The 21,144-nt window shown below is 50.0% G+C and overlaps 1 long non-coding RNA gene across 3 annotated transcripts in view; it reads left to right on the plus strand.

The window, feature by feature from the left end:
* The window catches only part of LOC116660104, a 29,102-nt gene that overhangs the window by 5,520 nt on the left and 2,438 nt on the right, over positions 1–21,144 (plus strand). For 2 of the 3 annotated variants that reach the window (XR_004315487.1, XR_004315489.1), the window contains exon 3: positions 20,437–20,557. This is a non-coding gene — a long non-coding RNA (uncharacterized LOC116660104). Of the gene's footprint in view, positions 1–15,641; positions 15,816–20,436; positions 20,558–21,144 lie in introns of those variants that run through there. The other variant, XR_004315488.1, reaches the window with a different exon arrangement.

A 21,144-nucleotide genomic window follows, 5' to 3' on the forward strand; every position in this document is an offset into this window, starting at 1 on the left:
CTGCAGCTCTCAGACACCTTCACCTTGCCCTTGTGCGTCAGCTTGGGGTGGGGGGCAAGATTCACTCCTGTTGGAAGTCTTCCTTTCCACAGCTGGTGCCTTGAGGTGTGGAAGCTGAGAAAAGCCAGAAAGAGCATCACCCTGTCCTGCAAAGATGCCAGATTTCGAGTCAGACGGACTAGGGTTTGAATCTTAGTCCTGCTACTTAGTGGCCGCATGACCTTCCCAGATACAGAAACTGCCGGTCTTGGTCTCCTTACACGCAAAATCGGGGGCTCCTTGTCTACAGGTTTGTGGTGGGGAGTGGGGAAATTGTATACACAGACCCAGAATGCTCCAAGGCATCCAGTAAGCCCTGCCCCTCACTCACTGCACAGGCAGGTGGTGCAGAGACATGCCTTGACCCTCTTTTGAATTCGCTAGTAGCTGCCCTCAAGCTCACAGTGTAGGGCGATGCCCCACCGTGTTGTTCTGGAAGTATGAGGTTAAGTGGCCCTGGACCGTGGAGGAAGTGTTCTATTTCCAGGGTCAAGGAGAATTTCCAAGGCAGAGGGACCTAGGGCAGGAAGGAGGCATCTGTTGAGTGGAGGAGAGAACGTGACCACTGAGTCACCAGGGCTGTCGATGTTTAGGGAAAAGAATGACTCTCCGAATTTCTGTGGCAGGGAAAGGAGAAAAGGAAAGCGGGGTCCTGACTTGGGCGCTAGTGAGAGCTACCGGCCTGTGCACGCTCACACACTTCCCACCCGTCGTCCAGATCTTCCTTGATCGCGTCTAATGAAACCGCCAGCTTTGAAATCTCAGCACAGCCTCGTCCTGCCCTGTTGAATCATAAACACGGTTCAGGGCAGGGACTTGGCTGCCATCCGGGGAAGGGGGCGTGTGCTCCTCCGAGGGAGCAGAACCTGGGTGGGGCCGCCCCTCCCTCTGTCGTCCTTAAGTTGCTTTGGCGCTGCTGTCTGCCCCCCTGCCTGCCTGTCTGGTGCTTCCTTGGAATTGTGTGTGTGTGCACATGTGTGTGTGTGCACATGTGTGTGTGTGCGCACACATGCACTTGCTTTCTCTGTGATCCAGGTCTCTATTTACAAAATGGGAGGGTCAGAGGGTGGGTTCAGTTTATGAAAAAGGAGGTCTAGGCAGGTGTAGTCTGCAGACCTGCTGCCCTCTGCCAGGCGTGGAGAATCCTTCTTGGGTCTCCGTTTCTTTCTGTAGCTCTTTCCCGACCAGCTCACACTCATCGGGAACATCACATCATGCCGGTCCCTTCCTTGGGAGATTTCCGGGAGCACACTGGCCAGAGTGCCTCTCTGTCTTTCCTCTGTGTTTCGCTTTCCTTCTTAGCATTGATCAGATCAGTAACTATCTTGTTATCTGTGTCCTCTCTGGAGCGTGTAAGCCAGGCGAGGGCAGGGCCCTTGCCATCCTGTTGGCCCCCGTGTTCCACTGCTGGAACACCTGAGTCCCTCCAGCATACCTGTTGAGCGAATGAGGGACCTGCACAGTGTGGCCGTTAATGACATCCTCCACCTGCCTCCCAGGGCTTCTGCCAGGGTCAGATGACAGCCGCTGTGAAAGCAATTTGGAAAAGGGAAGAAAATATGCCAAGTGTAAGCCATTAACATCCCTCTCCTGTGGGAGGCAGACGACGTTTCTTTGCCAAAATCTCTCAACAGCCTTGAAGTGAGCCTGGTAGAAACTGGACGCCAGACGAGGGCCTCACTCCCACCTACATAGGGGTCCCTAAAGTGAGACATCAGGTCACAGAACAGTTCAACTTGGCTTTACTGCTGTGTGTCCAGCGCCTCCTGCGCTGTGATGGGTGCAGGCGTGCAAAGGACGGGATTCCACCTCTGTCCTCGGGAAACTCACAAGCTAGGGGGTGAGGAAGACCTGAAGACCAGTAAGTCCTCTTCCAGGGACACACGCCCTGGCACAGGCAGGTTTAGGTGCTTGTGTCCCTGCGGGGGAAGGAGTGGTTAACCCTAAGGAGATGGGGAGGTGATGGCAGGACCATTCGGAAGATGAGGTTCCGCCTTCTAGGGACCTTGACCCCGGGTTTCTTGAGTTTGACCTCTCCCTAACCCCACCTCCCCCTAGACTTTTTAGACAGCATTTCCTGATCACCCCCAACATGAACTTTTAATCCCGCAGACATATGGTATATCTGTTTATCACTGCAATATCTCAGGTATTTTGCCCCTAAAAAATCCCTGCTGAGAATGCATGCTACTACCGTGTGCCTTTCTGCCCTGCCAGTCCCTTCTGCTGACTCCCGTCAGCTTCTCCAACATGTCCCCATGGCTTGGTAAGGCTTCCCTTCTATGGACAGTCACCAAATACGCAGCCCTGGGGTGGACAAAGGCCAGAACTCAGTGCCCCAGGGTCATTCCCAGGAGTCTGGTGTGCAGTCTCTAGATTTTAAGGATGCTCCTGGCTCCTGCACCTCCTTTCCTGCTGGGGCATTTGGGACGCTTTACCCATCCTCCCCCTGCTGCCTCCCTGGCGTCCTTCTGTGTGGCCCTGACATGACAGAACACTCTCACCTCCCCTGCCCCGGCAGGTCTTGTAGGGTTGGGACTCCGTCATCTTCCTGTGGCCTCCCTCAGCTTCCCATTTTAGCAATACTGGCAGCCCAGGCCGCCCAGCCTGACGCTGACTGGCCCAGGACGGATGCAGGCTAGGTCACGTGCATCCCACGAGTGGCTCTGGTCTCAGGACCATCAGCCTCCTGAGGGCAGGTGCTGCAGCCCGTTCCTTTCTGCTCCCCTCTCTGCCTAAAGCAGCGTTCCAGGCACACTTGTTGGTTGATTGCCCTGTTGTTTCTTTTCTTTGCCTGACTAGGAAAAGCAGGAACTGTTCCTTTTGTAAGTCTTCCCACTGAATACAGGGTAACGAGTAGGAACTTAAGATGTGTCAGTTGAATGAATTGAATTCGAGAGTGTTTTTGTTTCTCTTGGCACCGTTTAGACAACGTGACACACTCAGGCCCTGGCATCCTGGAAGTTGACTTTGAGAGTCAAGTGCTCCCAAGGCTTGAATCCATCACCAACCTCCGGAAGTCACAGTTTCTCAGGAGCAGGGCACTGGCGAGGGGTCACATTCTGTCACAAAGTCGGTTTTCTCCTGGAGGAAGAGCCGTCAGATTTTGGCTCCATCACAAAACTAATTGTCGCAAAGCAGTGCCTCCTAGATTTGGTCCTGGGTGCTCTCAACACCCCCTGCTGGGGCTGGAGCTCTTTTTCAGAGCTGCCTCTGGTTGGGCTGGATTAGCAGAGACATTTAGACATCCTGCTTTGCAAATTACCGGAGAAATTACATCTCTGTCATATTTGAACACTCCGAAATAGGAAAGAATTACTTTACTGGGTGTACCCCCTCCCCCGTCCCTCCTTCTAAATGTCTGAAGCTAGCAAAATGTTTTCAAGCAATTTCTCGCCACTGGATTTGGTGCAACTTGCTTCGAGTGTCTTTCCAGAACCTTTCATAGAAAAGTAATTGTGTAATTAGCTATAAATTAGTAAAAATTATGCTAATTACTTCCAGGTGTGACATACTTTGTGCTTAAAAACAAGGAGCTGTCACTGTGGTTCCCAAGTGAATGTTGGCCCAGGCAGCTTGACGGGCTCATGTGCACATTTACTTCATATTATTTTTTTTAATTATGTAATTTCTGAATAAGTACAAACAGATCCAAGAACAAAAGTACAACAGACAAAATCCAGGAGTGGTTCTTTCTGTGTGTGTGTGCGTAATAAAAAGGAACCTCAGTAGAAGATTTTTCAGGACTTTTCAGACGTGTAATGAGGGGACCAGAGGTGGTGGGTGGGGAAGTGTTGGGGTCAGAAAGGTCACTGGGATTCCTGGGGTCCTGAAGCCAGGAGAGGTCCAATGGCCCTCTGGGGGTTTGCCCTGTCTTCACACCCCCGTCACCCTTTCAGTTCTGGTTATTAAGGTGATGTGAACCACGGCCCAGACAGAGCAGCCCTCATGTGCTGATGACATTGTCTTCATTTGCATACAGTTTTTTTTTAAAGAAATTGAGGTCACACTGGTTTATAACATTATGTAAGTTTCACGTGTACAACATTCTGTTTTGACTTCCGTATACACTGCACCGTACTCACCACTGGAAGTTCAGTTCCATCTGTCACCACACAGTTGACCTCCTTTGCCCATTTTGCACTCCTCCGCCCCCTTTCCTTCTGGTCACCACTATTCTGTTCTCTGTGTCTGTGTGTTTGTGTTTGTTTTTTGTTCCTTTATTATTATTTTTTTTTAGATTCCACATATGAGTGAAATAATTTGGCATTTGTCTTTCTCTGTCTGACTTATTTCACTTAGCATGATACCCTCAAATCCATCCATATTTTCGCAAAGGGCAAGCTTTCACCTTTTTTATGGCTGAGTAGTGTTCCATTGTATATATGTCCCACATCTTCTTTATCCAGTCATGGACAATGGACACCTGGATTGTTTCCATGTCTCAGCCATTGTAAGTAATGCTGCACTGAATATAGGGGTGCATATATCTTATTAAATTAGTGTTTTCAGATTCTTTGGATAAATCTCCAGAAGTAGAGTAGGCTGGATCATATGGTAGCTCTATTTTCAATTTTTTTGAGCAGTCTCCATCCTGTTTTCCATAGCTGTACCACCGAGAGTGTGCATTCGGCTCTTAAGTGGCACACTGCTTTATTGCCCTTGTTTTTCTTGCATGTTTCTCCCCATAATCCTCTGAAGTATGGAGGACGGATGTTTGTAGTGTATGTGGAAGTCTGAAGGACCACAATCTCCTGGGATGAAGTCCAGGGAGACAGAAGGAGAAGGTGGGATCTCCTTCCTCTTTTTCTGCTATCATTTTCTCCTCTTCTTCCTCCTCTTTCTTTTTAAAATTCATTCAACAATGATTGGTACCTCTCAACTGTGCACCCACTAGTGAGGTGACAAGCTGTAAATCAGTCAGTCCATCTGTCACTCAGCCATGCTGGGTCATATGGTGAGTGCTGGGCATCCAAAGACCAAGGTCATGTTAGAGTTCACTGGTGGAGGAGATGGGCATGAGGAAGTACTCTGTTGGACTATAGGCAGTGCTGTAATTATGGTGGCCACACGTCTTGGGTTTTCTAAGGATAATGCTGCTCAGGTATACATCTAGGCCTTCCTCTTAGATTTGTTTGGTGGGCAGATTGGTTAAGTAAGTGTTCACCTCCCAGGTTGCCCTGACTCTGGGACTAGACAGGGCTCAGTGCTGGCTGCCCGCAGGGAGTGTCTGCAGTGACACCAAAGCCCTGTTAACTCCAACCAGTGTCTCCAACTCCCTGGTCAGGGAGCTTGGCCTCCTGACACGGAGTCTGGCCTCAGACCCCTCGGCCAGGTGAGAGATCTTTCCATACATGTCTTCCAGGCCATCACCGCTTGTGATAACTCCTGGAAGAGAGAACTGGAAAGAAGGCCACACATTCCGAAAATGTCTTTGTCCGGGAGGTCCTTCTAAATGTGGTCAAGACTGGCTGCACAATTTGCGGGGCCCAGGGCCAAATGAAAATGGAGGTGCCTTGGTCCACAATTATGAAGAATTTCAAGATGGCTAGGAGCAGAGTCTTAAATGAAACGCAGGCCTTTCTGATTTGGGAGAGAGCGGGAGGCTGTGGGGCCTACAGCTTGATGCCCAGGAAGCTGGCTCGCTGGCCTCTGTGTGGGGGTGTGGGCTGTGGCTGCCGGCGTGCTGGCACAGATGGTGCTGGTGCTGGTGTTTGTGCCTGCTTTCTGCCCAGCGCAGTTTCCAAGTCAGATCATAGTAAGTTTCTACCATGTGACTGGTACTGTTTACAACACCATGGGCACGGGGGTGGGGGTGGAATGGCTTTTACAAAATCCATAGAAGATACAGGTTCTCCCTGTAATATTATAAAAAGAGACAAGAGACACAAGCATTCCGTTCCCATTTATTACCATCAGATGAAGGAGTGAAGGCTCAGAGAGGCTAAATGATTTGCCCAAAGTCACATAGCTACTCCAGGGCTGAAGTACTTTCTATGTAACCTGGCCCATGAAATATTGAAAGAACTGAAATATTGAAAGAGGCCTGCTTGGTGCGGAGTCCTCGCTCTGAGAACCAGGGGCCACTGGTCAGGGTCATGGACTTGGTGAGGAGGAAGAGTTCAGGTTGGGGTGGGGAGTCGGGGGGATCCTGGTTGGGGGTGCTCTACAGTCAGGGAGGCAGGTCTGACTCTATCGAGAGGGGCTGGGAGGTCAAGGGTCTCTGTTTGCTCCCTACTTTCCTTCTAAATAAAGTACCTGTCCTCCAGGGCCATCTCTCCCTTAATCCTAGTTCAGTGTTTTTCAAGCTTTTTGGACCACAGCAACCCTTAGCAAAAAGCGTATTTTCTGATGTGGCCCAGTACACACCTGTGTGTACGTGTGTGTGCATGTGCTTTTGGGTGTTCACTTACCTTCACGACTTCGGATGCAATCTGGTGTTTTCTGTTACGTTCTATTATGTAATTAAACACTCAGATTAATGGCACACCAAACGGAGGCACTACCCTACTATGAGAAACTGCTTTGACTCCCCTCTGCCCTAACTACGAGACAGAAAGAATTCTTTTGCGCTCAAAGCCCACGCGAAGGAAGGGAGGGCTGTGTCCACAGCTCTGAGAGCCTGTGGAACGCTCTCCCTCTCTGTCTCTGGATGCCTAAAGCCCATCCCGCAGGCACCGTCCTGGGCTCTCAGCGCCTCCGACCTCGGGTTTAATTACATTTTGATGCAATTGCATCTTCTCTCCCCAATGTGAAGGAGTACAAATTCCTTGCAGAGAAAACACCATCCTACAAGGCTAAGTAAGCGTCAACACACAGAAGGTGGTGAGCGCTTGTGCGCGCGTTTCCCGAGCTCCTGAAGCCCAGCCCTGGGCCTGCCTTGTGCATGGCAGGTCTTCAGCGGGTGTTTATCGATTGAAGAACTGGTTGAGAATCTCAGAAGCATTTGGACATTTTCCAAGGAGTTGATTTTTTTTTTTTTTTATATTTGCCCGCATGTCAAAAAGAACCTTTATTATGTGTATAATAGCCTCTTATGGTCTCATGCTTTCTTGCCAGATGCCTTGGGAGTCTGCAGTCACCTCCGTATATCCCTGGTTTCAGTGGCCTCTTGGTGGGACTGGCATTTCGTTTTTCCCTGAACAGGCTCTTGGAACACCACCCTCTTCGTGGCTAGTCTCTGTCTTAGCACATTTCTCCTCTGACTCAGCCTTGCCTTCCAGCCTTAGGTAGCTCTTGGGCTCACACTCTATTGCTTTTTCCTGAGAGAAGCTGGATGGAATGGCAGTGAGTCTGACCCACAGACAGACACCCTCCAAAACAACCCGCCCACCCTCACCCCCAGCACGGGAAGAACACAGGACTCAGGGTCAGAGAACCTCACTCAGGAGTCCCCTTCCCCAGGTGAATGACTTGGGGGGAATGGCTTAGTGTCTTGGAATTTCATTTCTCTTCATGTGTCACCCCCAGACTTGTTAAGATGATCCCGTTAACTAACCTGGGAAAACCTGAACTGTAAGGCAGTTTAGTGATACCCGCTTGCGTTTGTAACCTACATGTGCATGGCCACTTCACCTGCTCATCTTTGAATTATGTGAATTGTCTTATAACCAACCCTGGTCTACTGGGGAGCTGAGGTTTGTGATGCAGGATTACTCAGCTAACAAGTTATGGAGGTAGAATTCAAACTCAAGTTTTCTTTTCCCCAAGTCTGGATTCTTCTCCTTCTCATCATTACTAAATGTTATTATATCAGCCCATTACATTAATGATTACTTCCTCCAGCCCAGGGATGCTCTTAAGGGAGTGAATTTCTGTTGATGGAGGGATGGGATGGGGACGCAGTGGCTGGAGAATGAGGGGGAAGAAAGGAAGGGAGAGGGTGTGAGCAAAGGAGCTAAGGTAGGAACCACGCGAGGCCCGTGGTTGGAAGCTTCCTGGGTTGTTTCACTGCTGTTTCAGCATGGAGGGTCTCTTGGCAGCAGTGATGTTAATCAACAAACCAATGAACCGATATTTACTTGGGGATTTAGAGGCTGACCCAGAAGACTCGTTGGCGGGCACTTTTCACCGGGGTCATTCTGCATGGCCTCACAGTCCCAGACCGCCAGCGCTTGAGTTTGGAATGGGAGAGGTGGGGGACGTTCTTTGGAGAGTCTGTGAGTTTGTGGTGGTTTTCATCATGCTCTCATGTCAATGCAGAAGGGGAGAGGGCAGGGTCAGTGTTGGAGTGGGACCATCTTCTCTCGTGACTCAGCCTCCTCCGTGGGTGGTACCAGTCAGTGAATTCATTTCCTTCTGTCAGTTTCCAACCTGGTCTTTAAAATGTGCTTTGACATTCTTTGTTCTGATGAACTATCCCAGCAAGCCTATGAGGTGGGTTCTAGCACCGCCCTTGTTTCATAGATGAGGAAGCTTGGGCTCAAAGAGAGATTGTGACACCCCCCTCCCTGCCCCAACGTCCTGAAGCCAGGTTTGGATCCACGTGTTCTGATACCAAGCCCACCATCACCTGCTTTTCCTCGGATGTCTCAGCTCTTGCAGAAAGGACCAGTAAGAGTGCAGTGTGAGTTAATCCGGGCAGTCGTGAATTACCATGGGTTCCTACCAACGGCTTCAAATCCTGAGGCTCTTGGCTCCTTGGGGGCAGGTCCATGTGGAAGCGTTGGGTTTCCTGTTCTCCGTACTTCCTCTGAAGGCTTGCTCTCCAACAGGTGCAACTCAGTGACCTGCATACGTGTTACTGAAAACTTTTAATACAGGGTCTGTAAAAGCGAACCAGACAGTGTGGAAGTCTCCCTGGCCCCACTCCCTCTTTAGCAGTAGCTATTGTTAGCAGCTCGGTGTGTGTCTTGCAGACACTTTGAGCATGGATGTATGTATGAGTGTATCATATATAAAAGGCTTTTATCCTGCGCCTCAGCAGGATCATAGTATGCATACAACTGCAACTTGCTTTTGCTTTGAAGAATGTTTTGTGGACATACATTCATGTTAGCACCCACAGTCCTACTTCATTCTTTTTAATGCATGCCTAGTGTTGATATTTCACTTTACGGACGAGCCAGTTTATTTAACACATTACCGACTGATGGACACTTAGGTGCATTCCAGCTTTTTTCTATTACAAACGGTGCTTCGGCAAGCGTCCTTGTACAGTTGGATAAATTCATAAAAATGAAATTTCTGGCACGCAGGATTGGTGCATTCAAAATTTTGATCGATATGGCCACACTGCTCTCCAAAGAGGTTGTCCCTGTTTACAATATCAGTCTGAACATGATGGGGTTTCTTGGCGTGTGTTCAGTAAACACGGCGGAGATCGTCCCTGACAGTTTGTTCAATTATTATTGGGATTCAGCTCTCCCCTCTGCTCCTCAGGGGTGAGTCCATCACATTCCTGGGTGTTTGATTTAAATCCCTTCTCTGCCCTCAGTGGCTGGGGGACTGTGGGAAGTTTGTGTGATTTCTGTGAGCCATGATTTCCTCTTGGAGATAACACGACCTCTCCTGAAGACATCACGAGCATTTGTCAAACCGCCTGCCCCGGGGGCTGGCACAGCGTTGGTGCTCTTTGAGTGTCATCTTTGTCCCCCACGAGAGGGGTCAACTCTTGGCATCGGGCCGTAATGAAAAAGCATGTGTGGTCTGCCAAAGGACTCAGAGGGGAAACTGAGGCACGGGCTGTTAATGATCTGTTTGTCGTGGCGGCATAAAAACTCCTTGTAGACCGTCAGTGTCCTGAGGGCGGTGGCTTTGTAGTCCACTTCTGGGTTCTCTCACAAGCCTGAACCCACGGCCTGAGACGAGGCAGGTGGAATTAGATATTTGGGGTGGGGGGTGAGCGACCGTTTTGACGGGGGAATGTGTGTACTAGGGGGACACCCTGGGGAGGCAGAGCATCCCTTTTTAGAATCCATGTCCATTAGGAGACATAAACGGTTCTTCTCACTTTTTCCTATTTAGAGAATTTCAGAAAGGAACATCAGTGGGAGTTGGGGGAAGGAAGAGAAAAAAAAAAAACCAAACCCAAACCAGCCTAGGCCCAGAAAACCCCTTTTAGACATTGCCTTTGGGACAGTGTTGTGAAATCAGGAGGTGGGAATCCGGACGTTGTTTGGGAAGATGTGTTGGTAATTTACACTCGGGGTGGAGGTGTGCTTGTTGCCCAAGTGGTCCCCTGGTTGTGGTGTCTGGAGTCCCCACTCTCCCGTTGGGCTGGGGCTGGAAGGGCCACTGCCTGACTCTCCGTGTGACTTTCCGCCTACTCTTCTGGTCTTTCCTTGCTCTATTTTTAGAAAGGCTTTTGTCCTTCACTGCCCCCAACAGTTGCCCTCCCCACACCGCCGCCTGTTGGCTCCAAAGGCATCTGGTGTCAAGAACTCTATCTGGAGGGCTTGATCCCTGAAGTTGAGGGCTGTCAGTCATACCTCGGAGGTGGGAGGAGGGGAGGAGTGGGGCTGTGCCCTGGGGTGTGGGAGTGAGGCCTGCTAGGGGCCAGGTAACTGGAGCTGTGATCTCACTGTCTCCCATCTCTCTGCGCCTCAGCCTTCCCTTCTGTGAAATGCAGTTAAACTTGCCCTTGCCCCGTCGTGAAGGGGCTACAAGGACTGCTCAGACGCTTGCCACCAAAGCAGGAGAAATTACAGAGAGGAAATTCCTCCGTCAGTCATTCAAGAAGGGGGTGTGGCATTCATGGCACTCACGGGTCCTCTGGGATGGAGAAGACCTGCCAGACTTCTACTCTTCCACCCAGGGGATGGAGCCTCCTGCCGGCCTGTGCCTCATTTATTCACAAAGGACTAAGTCTGAATTCCTTCTCTGCCTTTACTAGCTATATGATCTTGAGCAAGTTACTTAACTAACCTCTCTGGGCCAGATTTCCTTGTCTGTAAAATGAACACAACATCAGCACCCCCTTAGGTTGTGAGGGGATTTGATATTACCACTATCTTTGGCTGCCTGTGACTATTCCATTTCAAGACAGATATTCCACGGCCTACAGTCAAGTAGACCATAGACTACTATGCTGTAGACAATGCTATATGCTGTCGTATAGTACGCTATGTTGTATATGCTACAAGCAATAAACTAGGCTGTCGCAGGCTCCAGACTGTGGAAGCCTTTTTTGCTTGCAGTGGGGAAGCTTCAGGAAAGGAAAGATCTTTTTGGATGGCGGGAGGGTTTTTCCAAACTATATTCCATCTGTTCCAGTCCATTGCATTCCATCCTATGGCGTCAGTGCCATTCAATATGCTTTCATTCAGCACTTAGAGAAATCCAGTGACTTTCTCTGATTCAGCCTGAATCCTAAAAGCAAGAGACAGCGATGGAAAAGGCAAATCAGAACCAAGGCCCTGCTGAGGAGCTTCTAAAGAAAAGAGTAATAGCCTCTGAGCTCTGGCTCCTAACCCAGCCCGCCGTGTCTGGGCTTGGACCACAGGCTGGGGTCCAGAGTTAAAAGAGAAGCCTGGTCTCTTAGCAACATGTTTATGTTGCTTTGGCTTTGAGATGAAAGTGAGGACACGGTTTCCACTCCTGGACAGCTGGGCCCTGGACGTCGGAGAGAGATGAGGTTAATTATTCCTTTCTTTAAGTTGGCTGGGGTCCTTTTATTCCTACCTCAACTCTTTTAAAAAAAGATACAGGCTTATGTGTTACACACACACACACACACACCCACCCACCCACCCACCCAGAGAAGAACAAATTAGCAAATTTCCTAATCCGGTCCTCTCTGTAGGTCTGTCGTGAAGGAGTGAAGACTCCTGTGGCTTGAATGTCGGTGTCAGCACTATCAAGTGTTGATTGAGTTCTGGTCCCAGCAGTAAAAAGCATGTGTGAAATTCAAATACAGAATTTCAAACCCTTGAGCACTTCCTGAGCATCTCAATGGCTTTAATAAGGGAAGGGCATCTCTTTGATGGCAAATGATGATCCTTCACTGTGCAAGCACAAATTGGATCATAATTAATGAATTTGATGTACAGTCTTCCTTGCCATGGATAGGAGCTGGCATTTAGTGTCTCTTTATCTCCATCTCCATCACTTTGTACTCCCCTCTACAAGGGGGGAGGTTGCCGCATGCACATGAAAGGTTATATATTTGTTAAGTTCTGTAGCTTAGCGACCAGTTTGGAGAGATCATTTCTCTCTTTCTCCTTCTCTTCCTCCCTCCCCACTGCTAGTATCATTTTGCAAGGCCTGAAACATATGATGCTTAACGGGGCTTAAATGCCGGCGTCCCTGCTGTCAGGTGGGGAGGAGACTAGACGTGCTCAAGTGTGTTCTCACCATTCTCCGTTCTTGGTTTCTCCTTTCTTAGCATCTTTCTTCTCTGTCTCCTTCTTTCCAAATGGGGCAGCCTAGGGATGCTGGTAGTTGGACTGATGCCCAAAGAGGGTTACGAACATATAATACTACGTTTTTCCAGAACTGAAGAGGCTGGGAGAGCCACGGTAGAACTTGACTCCTGTCCCTCCTTCATTCAGCAGAGATTTATTTATTTTTAATTCTTTAAAAAATTGTTATGTTTTAAAATTAAAAAAAAAATTTGTGTGTGTGGTTGGTAATTAGTTTTTATTTTTACGGAGGTACTGGGGATTGAACCCAGGACCTCATGCCACCCAGTACCTCATGCACGCGAAGCATGCGCTCTACCCTCCCCCTGTCTTAGGAGTCCCATATTACCAACACTCAGGTCGTCTCCTAGGCCAGTTGGGAGGTCCCTCCGCTAATAATCGCTTCTGGGCATCCCTGCCGGTGGGGATCAGGGATGCGGAAGGTGGACTCCTGGCCCCCGCTGGCCCCGGGCCACCTGCAGGGCGGGACGGAGAGGGCTGGCGGTCCCCACTCTCCTCTGCGGCGACAACCGCTCCCTTCCCTCCGCGTGGGGTGTGTGACAGGCTGGGAAGCAGCAGTCGGCGGGGGCGGCGCCGAAGGCCTGTCTGGCGGCTGTGACAGGCCGGGTACCTGCCTGCCGGCCTCCGCCCGCCCGCCCGCCGACAGTCTGCCTGTTAATTGGGGAGGCGCGGAGGGGAACCAGGGCCGGGAGCCGCCGGCTGGGTCCTGGGCTCAACCCCTCCTCGGAGCCGGGCTGTGCCCGCCGCCTGTCACCTCCTCTGACAAGCGGGGCCTGGCGGTGGGCTTCGTGTTTGGACTTCTTACTTGTAATTTTTTCCCTGAGAAAGGAAGGGCAGACGAACGCGGCCTGTAATTGGGCTTCGGAAGGTTAGGCTTGTCAGAGGAGGTGGGAGCTGGGATGGAGGCTGGAGGAGAGCGGTCGTTAGCGTAAGTGTGCTCCACTGAGTGAGAGCAGGGCTTCTGGTCCTTTCCCAGGGCCCCACTGGTCCGGGGGCAGCTCCCAGGGTGGTGTGTGTGGGTGCACCCCGGCTTCCCGGGGTGGGGCCACCAGCCCCCCTCGGATACTGCCCCCTGGCCGCGATTGTAGACTCTAGAAGAAAGGGGTGGGGCTGAGGAAAAACAGATACACAGGCACCCGGGTCAGGGAAAGAATGTGTCTTCCCCACTCACCCCCTACACACACACACACACACACACACACACACACACACACACACACACGCCCGCACGGCAGGGTCCAAGAGGACCCAGCTCATCCATCACGGTTCTCCTCCGCAACTGGCCCAGAGGAGGAAGGGACTTACCGAGGGTCACATCTGTGGTTAGAGGCAGCACCTCAAATCTTAATCTTGGGCTCCGAATGATGTTGGGGATTCTGAGGGTGCCCTTTTTTTTTTTTTTTACTTCTTTCTTTCCCAGCCAGTACTGATTCCAGCCCACAGATGTGACTAAAATCACATCCTTAGAGATTTATTCATTTGGACTCCAGCTTAGCTCACAATTATCCAGCAAATTCTCCTGGGAGGACTTATATAGTAAGCTCTGTAATTTCTCCCTTAGCAAGAATGAGAACGGAGATAAAGATATTGGATACCTGGGGGCTAGAGTGAGTGTGTGTGTGTGTGTGTGTGTGTGTGTGTGTGTGTGTGTGTGTGTGCTTTGGAGGAAGGAAAGACTGGTAAGAGGGGAGACCTGGGGGCACATCCCAGGGAGCCAAGCGGCCCCTCCAGCTAATGTCATTGTCTGTAGAATTCAGTCCCACCCGGGCTTCTGGGCTTCTCCTCCCCACCCTGCGGGCAGGTGAGGCCACTGCTGGCACCATGCTCATGTCCCCACATCCCCACCGAGGCAGCCCCACCGCTCCTGTAGCTGCCTTTCTCCTGGAGTCTGTGTGACAGAATGGGACCTGTGGGGAAAGCAGCCACGTCAGCACCCAGCCCGGGTTTTGCACGCCAGCAGCTAATTAAAGCCAGGAAGGTAATTTATTGCTGAGGGAGAATGTGCGGGAGGTTTGGCTTAGTTGAAATGGCCCCCAAAGAGTTATGGAAAGCTAAAGTGGGTTTTCAGAAGCAAAAGTTAATTGCTCTTCACTTAGCATTTCAGTGTCATGTGGCTCTGAGTTACACACATGCTGAGTGGAAGCCTTTACCCAGACGTAGGGACTGAGGTCGGGAGGTGTGCTGGGAGCCAGGGATTCTGGGGGGCTGGAGGTCCCCTGGCTGTGGATCAAAAGCAGCCCCCCCCCCCACCAAGGGTAAGGCTTTTACCCACTCAGGAATCTCAGTCCCGCCTGGGAGCAGGACTAGTAGGCGTTTGTCTCTGTGGCAGAGTTATTGTGTGGGAGAAAGGGGGCTGCTCTGGGAATCAGGAGACTAGGGGAGGAGGGGTGCTCCCCTTCTGCTCCAACAGCTCTGCCTCAGTCAGTGTTCCCCTCCGTCTGCCCCTCCCCAGGGTACATCCTCACCTTTGGCATTTGGTCATTTCTGATTCCTTCCCCTGGCTCTCGTGGTGGAAGCCGTTTGTGCCTGTGACCCATTTGGCAGAGGGGAAGACTGAGGGATAGGCTGTCCCAACAAAGGATAATGGAGGGTGTGGGAGTGACTTGCCTGAAAATGGATTGAGTTGCCACCTAGAAATAAGAGCTTCTCAGGCTCTAAAATGTCCCCTGGACTTTTTGGGTATAGCACGGGGGGGGGGTGTTAAAAAGCATGAATCGGGGTCACTTCCTCCAGAAGGGGTGAAAAATTCTTTCGATGAGAAAGGGGCCAAACAGAAATGGTGCAAAAATGCCTTGCACAGGGACTGTCTGTATCTCAAGGCTGTCATTATCCTAACTACGGGCGTGGATGGTATTAGATGCTAAACATTTTAAATGACTTCTACTATTTCTGTTTAAGGAGGTGAGTGGAGAGGCTCCCACGTAATCTTCCCAGCTACATTTTGTAGGGGAGGGTATTGGGCAGCCGTGGGGAGGGAGAGGCACCACACTCAGGTATTCAGTGCAAGGTGGTTTCTAAATAGCAATGAATTCCGGAGATAGGATGGGGTCACATCTCAGGTGGGTGTTGACTTCTCAAGTCAGTGGAGGCCATGAGTCCAGGAGAGTCCAAATTGCTTCTGAAAATCCCTCTATTGGGGGCATCTCTTCTGGAAACTCAGAAGTGAAGAACTCTTGTTTTTCTTGGCATCCTTACGCTGTCATCTTTTTCCTGGGAGTCAGCACAGGGTGGGGTGGAGGAATGGAGATGGTGATGGAGTCAATAGAGAAACTCTCCCCCTCTCCAGTATGTTCCACTGAAGTCATGTAGAGTAAACAGGCATGTTTCACTGCTCATTCTGTTGCCCAACACCAGGACCAACAGAGCCAGAAAGGAAGATACCAGGCCAAAGTGTTTGCAGATAATACGAGCTTGGTGAGTATTTTTTGAATAAGCAAGTGAATCACAGTTCTTTAAAAAATGTTGTCTTGGGCTGTCCCTCCTAGCATGGATGTCAGCATTGTCTGATACATCCATTGTGGACCTGGTTGAGTACAGGGGTGCCTGTGGTTCAAGAACTGTATTGAAAATAATTAAGCTCCCTGGAGACAAGATTTGACACCCAACAGGAATGCCTTAGCACCTCACACATACAACATTAGGTCTCAGGAAGGAGTCACGGGAGCGTTAATCTGCGAGCCTTGGAAATGAGGTTGAATTCCCCTTGCACAAGCCATCTTCGCAGTAATTTGCAGTAAATCCTGACACTACTGAGCCTTCTTTTTAAGGCTTCGCTCTTTTTTATTCAAAAACGTTTCTGAGTCCAGGAGTGTCGGGGCAAACAGTTCCCACTTCCTCTGAGAAGGCGCCAGCCAGCTCGGAACGAGGTCAGGTTCCCAGGGAAGCTCTGGGATCCAGACCTGATGGGTCTGAACATCAACCAAGGACGGTACTCAGGTCATAGTGTCATCTGCAAACCCACACTGCCTGGGGAGTCCGTTGTTTTGCCAAGGGCCAGGTTACCAGCCTGGATATAGACCTGAATAAAGGAGACGAAGTGGCCTTGGGTTTGGTGGATGTGTTTTTAGGGCATCACCCACTTTCATGCTGAGTGATTGTGAGTGGGAGCAGCATCCGCAGGACGCAGGTATCTTTCGCTCTGCCTGGTCGGGGGATGGGAGGATGCTCTTTGGTGATCAGGTCCCAAAGCTACGCTTTTGGGTGAAACGAGAAGCTGGTGTGGCCAGTGATTCCCTGTCTCTCCGGCTCCATGACAGACCTAGACATGCTGGATTTGCCAGTGAGGGATTGGGGCATTGAGGAAGGCATCAGGGTCCTCCTTGACGGGATGGAGGCAGGAGGGTGGGAGCGCCTCTGAACAGTTTGGTTTCTGCAATGATGGAGTTAGCAAAGCTAAGAATCTTTTTATTCTTCTGCAACACGGGATTCCAGTTCAGTCATCCTAAATGGTGTGTGACTCTTCTGCCCTCAAAGACTTCTGGGGAGAAAGTTCTAGAACCACATCTCTATAAACTATATCCAGACTCAGAAGACTGTAGAATTTTATTCTACGATTCAGTGACTAAATTGACTCCCTTAGCCAGAGAGTGGACCAGACTGGAGAGAGCCCAACTCAGAGCAGAGCAGTGTGTCCTAAACCTTTCCCCTCAGGTAAAGGCAGAGAGGGGTGGGTGAGAGGCTCTCGGTATGTGAATGGCCTGAAACATCTCAGAGCACGTGCTAAATGTTTGAATTTTAGTGTTCAATATGAAAAAATCATCCATGTTTTTGTAGGTTCTATCGTAACACACCTGTGTTTTAGTATAAAAACCATGCTTTAAATGACCATTAGGAAAAATACCAAGACACACGCATGTTTCTGAGCTATGTCAATTAAAGGCAGAAACATGTTTGCAGTGGTCCAATGTTCTGGAACACTGCCTTAGAAGGGCTGGCGGCCTCTCACTGTCAGTGGCCAGATCATTTTGCTTTCTGAGAATCGATAAAAATGGTGACAGCTTTTCACTAATTTTTGAGCTGAATTGGGGTGGTAACTAAGGAGAGGTAGAAAACGCTCTCCTTCTTGCTGTGAATACTAGGAGATGGAATACTCAGGGTGCACTGGAGCCCGGGGTGGGGTCCTCAGGTTTGCCTGATTGCAGGTTGGCCTCCTCTGCCCCGAAAACTGCCCTGTGTTCACTGCAGGACCAACCGGGGTGGCCAGGGGTGCGGACCCTCCAGTACGAACATTCCCAGCGTTACTCCTTCTGACCTCCTCATCCAGCCTCTTTAAGTGGCAGATAGCATCTTTTAAGGAAAATAATGGTGCCGCATTTCCTTTTCCAGCCCATCTCAGCCCTCGACTTCCCTTGCGGGCTATGCCTTCCTGTTGTTTTTGGAGATGTTTCCAAAAACTCAGAATTAAGGTGCCCCAGCAAGTTCCAGAATGCTGTTAGCATTTTTTCCCCCTGATGACGCTCATAGTTAGGGTGTTTTTAGCCTTCCAGTGCCGAAATGGTGTGAGGGTAGCCATCGCTGCTGTACCATTTCCTCCACAGAGCTGAAGGATGGGGCGGCAGGGATTCAGTCTCTGCCTGGGCCTGCGATGGGGCAGGATTCTGTCCGACCTTCACCAGGTCCTCATTGCCCCAGGCTCCTTGGAGTTGGGTTTCCACTTAATTGTCTCTTCCTAGCCCCGTTGTTTCCCCTCATCCATGGTTTTTGTCTCCCCACCCCCACTTCCCTAACCAGGGTAATTGGAGCAAATAGGGGTCAGGCCCGGACTGCATGGGAGCACCCCGCCAGCTGCCGCAGAGGGGGCTTCACGGACGTTCCGTGTTGGGCTCTCATCCTTGGGTGGATTTGCCTTTGGAGAGTGACCCCAGCCAACTCTGAGAAAGACAGCATCAGTCCATTAGTGTCCGTTAGGAATGACTCTGAACGCAAGCTTGGCAGCAGCTGCGGATGGGAGGGAGGGATGCAGGAAGAAGGAAGAGAATCACAGACAGTGCCAGCCTCTCTCTGCATGGAAATAGCTGGCCGTGGGTTTAGGGATTCAGGTCAGTTGTGTCTCCCAAACCCAGGGCTTCAGCGCACAGTAGGGATGGCTGCTTCTTTTCCTTCTTTTCTTCTCCTTCTTCTTCTATTTTTTCTTCCCCTTCCTTCTTCCCCCTTCCCTCACCCTCTTCCCTTTCACTTCCTCCTCCTCCCCTCCCCCTTCTACTTCTCTCTCTCTCATTGCCCCAAGTGGCAAAGAGCCCACAGATAACTGAGCTGTTCTTTGGAAATGGATCTGATGAGCCTTTTAATGGAAGAAAATCATCATTATTTCCCAAGAGTTCACATTCCCATAATATTTTTATTAGCAGCCTCTCTTCTAAATAAAGTTCAGTGGATTGATTTTGGTTGGGTTTTCTCATTTTAAATATTCCCTTAAGTTACGACCGTGGATATGGTCCTGTCACTGCCATTGTTATTACTGTTACCAGCATCAGCGGCTCCTTTGTAATATTTATGTCGCACTTAGAAAGCTCTCAAAACACTTCAGGTAGATTACTTCATTTGTCCTCGTAGCATCCTTGTAAGAAAGGCAGGGGACCCCATTAGAGCTAAACACTGAGTACAGACCTCTCTTCTCTGTGCCTCGGTGTGCACAGCCCCCCTTTGGGGTGTGGCAGGGAGGGAGCCCTCTGCCCCCGTCCTCTGTATACAGTTGTCCTGGTAATGCTGGGGGATTGATTCCAGGACCCTGGAGGATACCAAAATCTGTGGATGCTCTCTTAATGACTGAGCACAATCAGCCCTCCTGTGCTCAGTCCTCCATGTCCATGAGCTTGACATCTGAGGATTCAACCAACTACAGAGGGGAGCCTCAGGGGTTGGCCCTGGGTCATTATCAAGGAACCTGGGGGATTATCAAGGAACGTAGCCCCGGGGGAGACACATGACCTCCAGGCTCTAAGGTGGCTGCTGCTCTCTCAGACTCAGCACCGACTTGCTGGTAAACCCAACCCCCCTCCTCCCTCCTGCCTTCCTTGTCTGCTCACTTGGTAGCCTTGAGGAGGAGAGGGGTACTGAGCCTGGACTGATGGCATCAAATGTCGCTGCTGTGCAGAGAAGCCCAGCCACTCTGATTCCTCGGGGCTTGGGAAGGCTGCGGAGGGCTGGATGCCGGGCCCCCTGGCCGCTCTGCTGACCATACCGCCAGGCAGGCGCCACCATCTCCTGAAGGGCTGTCATTGGCTGCTGTGCCCATCCCTGTGGGTCGTGGCTCTCAGCAGAAACCGCACACTCCCCAGGGCGGTAAGAGTCTTCCCAGAAACCAAACCTCCTTGAGAGCACACCTCACTGAGAGCCACCTGACGCTAAAGAAGCAGGGGAGAGCCTTGGATGCACCGTTAGGGCATTTTCTCAGCCAGCTTCCCTGCACACAAATGCATCTGGAACAGTGTGAAACACAAAGAAGACTTTCCCTTGCATAATTCACCGCACACTTTATTTTCTGTCTTGGGTTTATAAAACAAAACCAAACAGAGCCTAGCTGCCTTTTCAGTTTAATGCAGTGAGTACTCACAAGGGCAGCTCACTTCTCTGGGTGAATATGATTCTGTCTCAACTCTCCAGAGGCTCATAGCTGGGGCGGGGGCAGAGGGGGTTAGGCAAACACACGATTAACGAGGATAACAAGGAGCTGGTCAGGAGTGCTTTTATAAAGTCACCAAGTATTATGGAAAAAATAATTCCAACTGGGAGTGTTAAGTCTTCTGTCAAGTCTTTTGTTTGGAGGTAGGTCTTATTTGGACCTTAAATGATTGGTAAGGTTACAATAAAAACACAGTGGAGGGTGGGTCGGACACTTAGGATAGAAGGAATAGTTCCGGGGAAGGCAGGGTGCTGGGAAGTGAACGCCTTTATTCACCTTGCAGTCCATCCTTGGGGACACACACAGGAAGAAGCTACAAAACCAATATCCCCATTCCGGTGTGGGGGAAGGGAAGGGCTGCTTGGTGTGTATGCTTCCATGGGATCCATTTAGAATTTTCTGTTCTTATTTCAGATTGCTTCCTACATTATCTGGACCACAGCTTCCTGAATGCATCTTTAATTTAGTTAGGAAAAAATAAAAAGCAAGAATGGAAGACAAGTTCTCAACAGAAGTATGAATGGAAACTTTAAACGTAAATATTGCCCTTTAATCCATTTTGAATACTCCTTCTCCTCTGGAAGGATAAGATACTTTGAAGCTGAGCTGGAAGGAAGTAACTTCTTATCCGACTTTTCCTTGACTGTACCCATGCCAGACATCACTAATCGAACTCGACACATACTCTCCCTGAGCGGGGCTTCTCCTCAGAGAGCCCTGGTGTCCACGCAGCCCCTGCCAATCAACTGATTGTGCTCCACCACATGAATCCTACTTGCCATTTTCTGTTTTAAAGTATTAAATCTTTACTGCTATCTTAAATACTAAGTACATTTTTATGGAACCCAAAGACTGTCTGAAAGCAGGGAGAAATTTTTTGTAACATCAAGTGTAGGGAGAATCTCAAAATATAAGTGGAAGTTGCTGATGGGGCCAGGAGGTCAGGATAAAGATATTCTCTGTCTTTTCTCCCAATCGCCCCATGATTTAATGGTATCAATATGAGATTCAAAGAGACAGAAAAAAAGGTGAGAAAGTGCAGTAAAATATATATAGGAAAATAACCCTTGGCTTAGATCAGTGGTTCTCAATCTGAATGTACATCTGAATCTCTTGCTTACT

The sequence above is a fragment of the Camelus ferus genome, chromosome 26, assembly GCF_009834535.1.
Source record: "Camelus ferus isolate YT-003-E chromosome 26, BCGSAC_Cfer_1.0, whole genome shotgun sequence".
Classification (NCBI taxonomy): domain Eukaryota; kingdom Metazoa; phylum Chordata; class Mammalia; order Artiodactyla; family Camelidae; genus Camelus; species Camelus ferus.